General features: G+C 35.0%; 1 long non-coding RNA gene across 1 annotated transcript in view; it reads right to left on the reverse strand.

The window, feature by feature from the left end:
- LOC107684489 (uncharacterized) overlaps positions 1 to 4,080 on the reverse strand; it is a 28,979-nt gene extending 24,899 nt beyond the window's left edge. Inside the window, exon 1 of the long non-coding RNA XR_001633862.1 lies at positions 3,940 to 4,080. This is a non-coding gene — a long non-coding RNA (uncharacterized LOC107684489). The remainder of the gene's footprint in view (positions 1 to 3,939) is intronic.
- Between the last annotated feature and the right edge of the window lie 5,647 nt (positions 4,081 to 9,727).

The raw sequence follows: 9,727 nt of genomic DNA on the forward strand, positions 1-9,727 counted from the left end.
CTAACCACTAACCAGTTAGACTTTATTTCTGGAGTATCTAAAACAGAAGTTCTTTATTGAGAATTAAGGTTTAGATGTTTTTTTTTTCAACTTACCGTTTTGGTGAATAGTGTTTGCTTTAGTTGCCTCTTGACCCTTGACTTTAATTTTAAGTTAAAATAAGTTTCTCTTTGGCTGTTACAATAGTGTTTATAAAGCACATATGTGATGGCAAGGAACTTATGGTAAAATAATTTCATGCGTCTGAGTCTCTGGTTGCATTTTATCAAAATCTGTAGTTCTTTTATAGAGTTTTATATTATTGCAGTTCTACAATACTACGTGACAATGTGAGCACCTGTAAAAATAGGTGCTAAATAGCACTAAAAGTGGTTCCCCTGTTATTTCAAGCCAAAGAACCGCTTTTAGTGCTATCACCATTTTTTTTAGAGTGTAAGATTAGGGGCTTTTTTTTTTTTTAAAGGCTGTTCTTTTGAGCTTTCTTTTTATCAAAGAATCATTAAAAAATGTATCACAGTTTCCACAAAAAATATAAATCAGCACTGTTTTTAACATCGATAATAATAAGAAATGTTTCTTGAGCACCAAATCAGCATATTGGCATGATTTCTGAAGGACCATGTGACAATGAAGGCTGGAGTAGTGATGCTGAAAATTCAGCTTTGCCATCAAAGGAATAAATTACATTTTAAAATATATGAAATACAATAATACAATTATTTTAAGTTGCAATAATATTTCACAATATTACTGTTTCACTGTATTTTTGATCAAATAAATGCAGCTTTGGTTTGCGTAAGAACTTTCTTTCAAAAACATTTTTAAAAAGTCTAACCGACCCCAAACAATAGTGTATGTCATTTCTTTAGCAAGCAGCACTATTAATAACGTCTCTAGGTTACGTATGTAACCATGGTTCCCCGAGGGAATGAGACGCTGCGTCGAAGTCGCTTTGGGAACGCCCTTGCGTGACCGCGTTCTGAAGCACGTGTCAAATCAGTCCAATGGAGCAGCGGCGACTTCGACGCAGCTCGAGTTCCTGAAGGGGAACCATATTTGTACCCTGGTGGCCTTTTTGTATCATTGAATATTCATATATTCATAATTCCATAGATATTCTTTAATCATGTATTTCAAGTGTACTTAAAGGAACTCAATGCTATTGCCTGGCTATAAATATGTATAGGATAGAAGCTTATCATTAATCATGTGATTATCAGGGATCAGTTGCATTACAGAATTTGATCCCTCAGTATTGTACTGTAAGCCAGAGCTCATCTGAGGGCGTTTCATATCATAAATGTGTTCTTGTTTTGCAAATTGCTGTGATCACTTGACACATGTCGCTCTTGGTTTCTCAGGCCTGCGGTGCCAGCAAGTGACAGATTTAAATAGGATTTGCATCACAAACTAGTTGGTACTAGGGAATATGAGTGTGATTTGTCGAACACACAGAGAGAGAGAGAGAGCACCTCTAGAAGATGACTGAAAGATTGCATTACAGCTTAAACAGAAAAAGAACCTGTCACTGCCTATGACCTTGAAGAAAACACAATTGAGTATTGAGAGGAACCGAATTGCCGAGGAGGAGGAGTGTCACGAGATGAGGAAGATAAAGGTGTAGAAAGAGATGAGAAGATAGGAGGCAGTACAATAGCACGCCACCTCATATCACATTTACAAAAAGTAGAAAGATGAATCCAACCTTGCATGAGAACCAATGGGAGAGTGTTTAAATAGATTAGACGCAGTCAAGGCCGTGTGGAGTACGGGCAAATGTAGTGAATGAAAACCTGAGAGTGCAGCAATGACTAAAGTGGCTCAAATTTGACAGTGCCGCTTCAAGCGCTTACTAGTGCTGTAATTCCACCCTACATATTTGAAAGTTAATCTGCAGGATGAAAGGTGTGCGAGGGGCTCACGGTAGAAGCGTCACACTTGTAGACAGGTGTCATTAAGGGAACAAACAGTAAGATGGAAAAATCAGACACGGTGAAGCAAAGCATCTGCACTTTTAAGACGCTGTCTGTTGCCAGAAGACGTATGATATATACGCTTCAGGTTTGGTAATTTGGCTAGCATGGTAATAAACATTGATGAATTATACATGACTAGTACAAGGAAGCAGTGGAATGACCAGGCTTTGCATATAAGTTTATCTGAGGTAAAAGTCAGAGGTGTGCAGTATTTAAAAATGCATGTTGCATACATTTATTTTGCTTTGCCTCTAGTGCAACAACTCAGAGCTGGTATAAACCTCATCTGATAAATAGGTATACCTCACAGACTTTTGTAAAAGGGAGTATGATTCAGCATAATATGATAAATGAATATTTAGAGATAGCTTAGGAAACATGAGAGCAACTGCAAAGCAAAATCTAAGCCTGGGAATTAAAAACATAGGAAATAAACCATTTTAAACCAAATGACTTTCAGTTCCATTCAAGGAATCATCCAAAAATTAAAATTAGTTTGATGGCATTCCAAACTCCTGTGACTTACTTTCTTAAGCGGAACACAAAAGGAGAATTTGTGAAGATTGTTGAGGGATTACAACTTTAATTTCTGGGGTAGAAAAAGATGCAGAAGCCCCATAAAAGTATAAAATGTTCACACAACTTAATTATGCACTATATTCAATGTCTTCTAAAGTCATAGCTTTCTGTGGGACAGACTAAAATTTAGCCTAAATGTGCACACTTTTTGATTATAACCCTCAAAGGAATACCTAAGGAGCATAGCTGCAGGAACGTATTTTGAGCAGGGGGTGCTGGGGTGCTGTAAGTTTACAAAACTTACTTTTTTGTAAGTTTTGTAAACTTACAAAAGATAAACAACTTTTGTAAGTTTATCTGAGGTAAAAGTCAGAGGTGTGCAGTATTTAAAAATGCCTTGATGACAGCATTTATAATGACCTTATTTATTTGGGTTAGCCTTCAACGCAAGTAGGCTATATCCGTCTTATTCATTTTGTTAATAAAAGTTAGATGTTTAATATAGGCCTATGCGAATTTGCCATTGTACTATTTTATGGCTGATGTGTTTTATTAATAGGATAATGAACCACAAACTACAATCGTTTTACACTTAAAGAAAGGGGAAATCCAAAGACTGTTTATTTGTGTTACAATGTGGGTAAAACATATTTCCCTTATTCATATTGTTAATAAAAGTTCAAAGTTTAATATAAGTGAATTTGTCATTGTACTGTTTTATTGTATAACCTATTTTTATTATTAATAATAATAATAATAATGAGCCACAAACTAAGCATTCGTTTGAAGTAAGGGGAAAATTCCAAAAACCTTTTATTTATTTGTTGCAATGCGAATGTCTTATTCGTTCTGTTAATAAAAAAAATGTTTAATATAATTACTTTGTCATTGTAGTATTGCTGATGTTGTGTGTGGGATTTTTTTTTTTTTCACTACGAGTAATACTGAATCAACCTTAAGCATTAATTTTGTTCCAAGAATAGGAAAGATCTAACGTTAAAGATCAAAATAATCGCTGCCGATGCGAGAATGCGAGATTGGTTGCTGCTGAGGTAAATAGACGCTCTCGCTCTTTCTCTGCTGTATCTTTGCAATGGCTGTAGAAATGGTCGTTAATTCTTAATGTGGGTACGGCACAGACATGTTACAGGTAATAATATGATAAAAAAGTCATGGCAACACACGACCTCCTAGGTCAGTTTAAGTTGAAACGACTTTCACAATCAATTTGATTCAACTTAATTCATGTTTTACTGTTGCTTACTGTCATTGTAGGCTTAGGCTACTTTTTTTTTTCTATGAATTTTAAGGAATATACAAATTAATAAAATTAGTTTTATTTATTTTTTGTTACAAAATTTCCATTTATTTATTTTTAACACCGCACCCCGATTATTATAACCGTACAAAAGCAACAAATATAGGTAACCTTAAAGAAACAGACCTCAGATCCGAAAGTGGGAATCACTTGCGCCAACAGCCTCCTCAGAAAAGTTTTAGCATAAATCCATAGGAATCTGTAAAATTAATCCATACAAATTGTCCATATGATTGGTATGCAATATCTTAAGTCTTCTGAAGCCGTTACTGCTAATATAATCACACTATTGGTCATCGCGTTCAGGTGTCATTCGCGGTTGTTTTTTGAACGCACGGCGTCGCAATCGGTCACATGACACGCCAGATCCAATGACGTTTAGCGTCACTTACGTCAAACCCAATGCGTTGCGTCCAAAAGCGCGATTTTAAAGTATGGACTATTACCTCATTCTATTCAGTATGCTGCAGCACATTGGCTCAGCCATTGATAGCAGAGACCTGTTAGCTTGTCTCGCAGATGTATCATTAATGGCTGCTGTTATGCCCTTCCTGGAATAAATGATTATCATTTTGACACTTGACAAATTTGAGGTTTTCACAGTTGCTTGGTTTTCTTTTTGCGATTCATTGGTGGCAGCCAAACACATGGCATATTTTCTTAAGGGGATTATTTTCACACATTCATTATGTTCAGTTGATTTGACAGTGCTTTGGCTGTAACAGCATATCAAGAAACCTGTCATAGACAACCAGTTATAATTTGCAGACAGTGTTATACTGTATAATGTATCTTCTGTTGAAGCAATTGTCCTTTCATCTGCATTAGTGCAGTTCTAGACATCTTTCCCTTTTGCAAGTGTTTTAATTCCTATTGAATGCAGTAAATTGACAGATAACTCATAATTTATGCAGTTACACCTTAAGAGTAACCTATTTTTTTTTTTTTTTAATGACCCTGGTGACTAGCCTATTATTTAGTATACTGTAAGTCACAGTAGGGTGAAGGAAGCCTGCCTCTCCTCATGAAAAAAAAAAAACTAACTTTGTTATAAAGGCTGGGATTTTTATGTTCACTTGTTTACCTGACAGCTATTTTTTTAATTTATATATATATATATATATATATATATGTGTGTGTGTGTGTGTGTGTGTGTGTGTGTGTATGTGTCATGTCATTTTTTGTATGTAGGACAGAACTCAAAAGTTAGTCTGATTTAAGAGGGTTTGAAATAGATTTTAGAACAAGTTTATGTGCCTTAGTTTGACCATATCATGTTTCTGAAAGTCTGAAATATTTCCTTAAACTCCAAAACTGGCTTTTTTAACATTATAAAGTGACTCCTCGAGGCTAATTTTTTCTTACAAAAAATGTTTTCTTTTCACACTTCCACTTGTTTGCAGAAAAAAAAACAACGGGGCCCCACATTTCTCATAAAATTTCAGCAGCCTGCCGAGAGACAAAGGCGAGTGTGAAGCTAACAAGGTTTGCACAATGAGCGTGCTCTGAAAAAAAAAAAAATGTGTTCAAATACATTATTAGTGTCATGTGTAACACACACACAAACACATAGCATTTGTCTCAGCATTTGTAAGAAAGAATAAAACAGGCTGGTGGTAGATGAAGTACATTAATGTTCACAAATCATTATTTTGCTAGAAGAACAAATCTAAATATATCTACAATATTATATATTCATTATATATGACCGCCAATGTTTGAATGTTTATATTTCAACTAATTAGAGCAGAAACATAATTTGAGAATTAGAAAATGTATATAACAACTGCCTTATGTTCTACCTTAATACTCAGTTTTTATTTTAGTGTTTTTATTAAGTACTGTAGTAGCAAGTGGGAGGGTTCCCTATTTAGTTTACAGCACTAAATGAGCGTGCTCTGAAAAAAAAAAAGGGTCTCGGGTCATATTCCATATACCGCATGTGTGACAGTGTTAAAAAGACAGAGCATGACAGTGAGAAAAGAGAGAGAGCTGTGAGTAGAAAGAGTATGAGCACAGAAGGTTGAAAGAGAAAAAATAGGCCAGATAGGAAGATGGAAAGCATGAGGTTTTGCAGAGGATCGATTTTTTCTCCCTTTCTTGTCAGCAGAAGCCTCACTGGGTTTCTTTCCACCCAGGATTTGCCTACACAAAAGCAGCCTAAGTAATGCGGTCTAATCCCTCAATCCGAGCCTGGTAGGGAGTACGATAGATTTGTAAATGGTGCCCTTTACAAATCTGTTTTATTCCTTTTTGTCTTCTCACATCCATGTTATTCACCTTTTCATTTCCTATCTCCCCAAAATGCTTTATCTGTGTCCCTTTAGTTATTTAATGCTTTCTTCCTTCCTCTATGCTCCAAAATGATAGTGAGCGTTTAGCAATGTTACGGCTCAGGATTGGATGTTCCCCATTCAAATATTTATTAATTTTTTCATCTCTAGAAGCCACAACAGAATGACATCCATATATATATTTTTTTATATGTAACAATTTACTTGCATACAACTATGTATGTAAAAATATGTTTTTATATTTTTATTATTTATAATAAATATAATTATAAGGTTTCTTTAGGGGCTTTAAAATATGTATATATTTGTATAAAGTAGCTATACAAATATAATATAGATTTAATATCAAGGATTTATAAAAATTATTATGTTTCTAAAGCTGTGCATGCATTTCATAAATACTTTTACATTTTGATGCTGTCAGTATGTCCATATTGTGTATTTCAATGTATATATTTTTGTACATTCAGATGTGTAAACATTCGGTATGAATACTAATGAGGTCAGGAGGGAATGAAGCTTACTACTTAATACTGCACAGAATGCATTCCTGTTTATAAAGTAGCAAATGAAATCAGATATTATGTGAAAACAAAATACAAAACATTTAATCTTGCATATTTTGTCACATGACGTAGAGCCGCTGCACACCAATGTCATTCGAATGCAATTTCAATTCTGTTGGGTGACAAAAAAAAAAAGGTAATATTGGAAGTCTTAAAAGTAATTATGAGTATTACAGCTGAGATTATGTCTGGTTCATTCATCACTCTATAAACAGAAGGTCAAGGCTAGTGCATTGTGGGATACAGTATTTCCCACGTTTGGCAAATGTAATAGGTCATCCAGATATTTCATGCATACAGAAAGATCAATGTGCCTGAGGAAACAGGTTATTTCTGAATTCTTTGTTGAAATTGCCTGGAATTAGGCATCTCAACATCTGTGGGGTCTAATCCCATATTTCCCTTCTGTCTGTGGGTTATTAATATATGTGGATGAAGTAAAAAACTAAAAGGACCAACCGGGTTCTGGACAGCCATTGAGCTGACCTGCAAATAGGCATCATTCTTCCAATTCACCTTCATTAGTATGCATTGCACATCATACATTTTTTCCTTAGGTTCTTTACTGAACCAACCTATTTTTAGCATCCTGTATTTATGTACTGTATCTGTTTCAGAAACTTCAGCTTAAATCATAGTTTTTCATTTAAAGCCTTCCATAAGAGCCTTCCAAATCAGTGGGGACATATTGTACCTTGATAATACTAAATCATACTGACTGTATTTAAATTATAGTGTATAGTGTATACAATTATACTGATTGTGCTTGTGTGCTTTCCATCCACACGTTAGTTCACCCTTACTCTGTTGGTCTTTATTGACTCCAGATTGCCTCATCTCCTGTGTGCTCTGATTGAAGTCTGTGAATCATCAGCCACTGTCCGGCTTGAGTTTCCACACTGTCTGAGTAGGATTAATCTACACACTCTCTCTTCCCTCTGTGGCTATGTCTGAGTGCTGTCTTTGAAAACTTTATATGGATAGTAAGACATCAAGACACATTCAAATACATTATTAGTGTCATGTGTAACACACACACAAACACATAGCATTTGTCTCAGCATTTGTAAGAAAGAATAAAAAAAAAGTAAATTGGTGTTCCTTTTTTTCAACGTGATTCCATTTCCAGTGAGAAGTAAGCATTTTTGGCATGGAATACTTGCTTGGTTATGGCTAAAGCTCACTTCAATTCATTCTAGGTCAGCATTTTGGAGCAGTTTAGTCTATGTTAAATCTTTTTGTTTAGAAGTGCTTTAGAAACTGTTTAGAACCTATTGTTGTAGATTCATTATCAATATGATGCTCAAAAATAAACCACTTTTTAAAAGGAAATTAAGCTCACAGAATAGTAATTTGATCTTTAGTGATCCCCTTATTTTATTTAAATTTGTAAATGTAATACATTTTTAAATGTAAATTTGTGGTGTGCGCTTATATTGTGTGCTTGAATCGGTCATCTCTTCCTCTTTACTAGTAGTTATAGCACAACATAAACATGAATGAACATCAGAAGATGAAAGATGCAGTGCAATTTACTGAAACGTATAATCTCTTATGTAATTGTCTTTCAGCATCGGCCAGATGTAGTAAATAATAAAATAATTTAAAAAGTTTGTAAAAATAAATACCCATAAATACCTTGTAAACAACATCATGTATTGCCTCAGGAAATCCACTTAATGTTCGCAAATCATTATTTTGCTAGAAGAACAAATCTAAATATATCTACAATATTATATATTCATTATATATGACCGCCACTGTTTGAATGTTTATATTTCAACTAATTAGAGCAGAAACATAATTTGAGAATTAGAAAATGTATATAACAACTGCCTTATGTTCTGCCTTAATACTCAGTTTTTATTTTAGTGTTTTTATTAAGTACTGTAGTAGCAAGTGGGAGGGTTCCCTGTTTAGTTTACAGCACTAAATGAAAGAGATTTCTTTTTTTTTCCAAATGAATTGAAATTGAATGGAATCAAGATCCGAATCACAACAAATCGAGAAATGTGTGTCAATACCCAGCCCTAATAGTTTTATAGTGTCCATTTCTAGTGATGCCATGTGCCACCACATTAAGTTGTGGTGCCTTGAAAGTCTGTCTGAACCCACTATACTTCATACTAAAATGCTGTCTGTGAAGTCATCGAATTGGCTTTAGGACGCAGGCTTTGTAAGGCTCAGGGCAGCAAACAGGCTAATACCGTAGCTGTGGAGTCAGCACAGAAGGCCATAATTTGCAGGCTGTGGAGAATATCGGGTCGTTGTGTTATCCACACTCATGATGCCCTGGGAAACTTCATTTTGGTTGTTTGTTGGAAATAGTGTCATGCATGGAGGTGCTGGGTTACATCTGTTAATTTCCCAGTGGTTGAGATATTCATAATACTATGTAATTTTAACTCGCTCTCAAAGGCAAGCAAGGGACTGGAAGAAATCTCTGCAGACTGAGCAGGATTTAATTTGTATGGGTAAAGGAAGTATGTGTAAAATGACTTTTTTCCCCCCAGCTTGTCTTAATTGTCTGTTAGCAACACCATATTGATGACTCATTGAACTCAAAGTGGCAACATGATTTTCGTGCATGTTAATAAGGTTGCATATGACCGGTTTGTGTTTCATTTGCATATGCAGAATATTGCTGTTTAGCTTTGCCTGAGGTAATTATGCACACCAATTTCGCTGGCGACAGAAAAGTTCACTCAGAGGTGGCCTCGAAAGATTAGGAAGCTGCAATCTTGAAAGAAAATTAAGAAACTTATCAAACGCTTCTTATGCCAGTCTCAAATGACTAATTTTTTCCTAAAATGATTCATTTCTGTTCCTCAAAGCACAAGTGATTGCAAAACTGATTCATTCTTTTATAAACAGCCATTTGGTATGGTGTCATTTGTAATCATTCTTAACAAGGTAATCAATTTAACAACAATTTCACAAGTAGCAATGGCCATACCCAACATAAGTCGAGAAGAGTTTTGAGGATGCTTGCGTAACATTGTCTCCATTTTAAGCGTGTCTCTCAGTTCATGCAGGAGGCTGTGATCTTTTTAA

This window comes from Sinocyclocheilus anshuiensis, unplaced genomic scaffold (assembly GCF_001515605.1).
Source record: "Sinocyclocheilus anshuiensis isolate Anshui unplaced genomic scaffold, SAMN03320099.WGS_v1.1 scaffold1833, whole genome shotgun sequence".
Lineage (NCBI taxonomy): Eukaryota > Metazoa > Chordata > Actinopteri > Cypriniformes > Cyprinidae > Sinocyclocheilus > Sinocyclocheilus anshuiensis.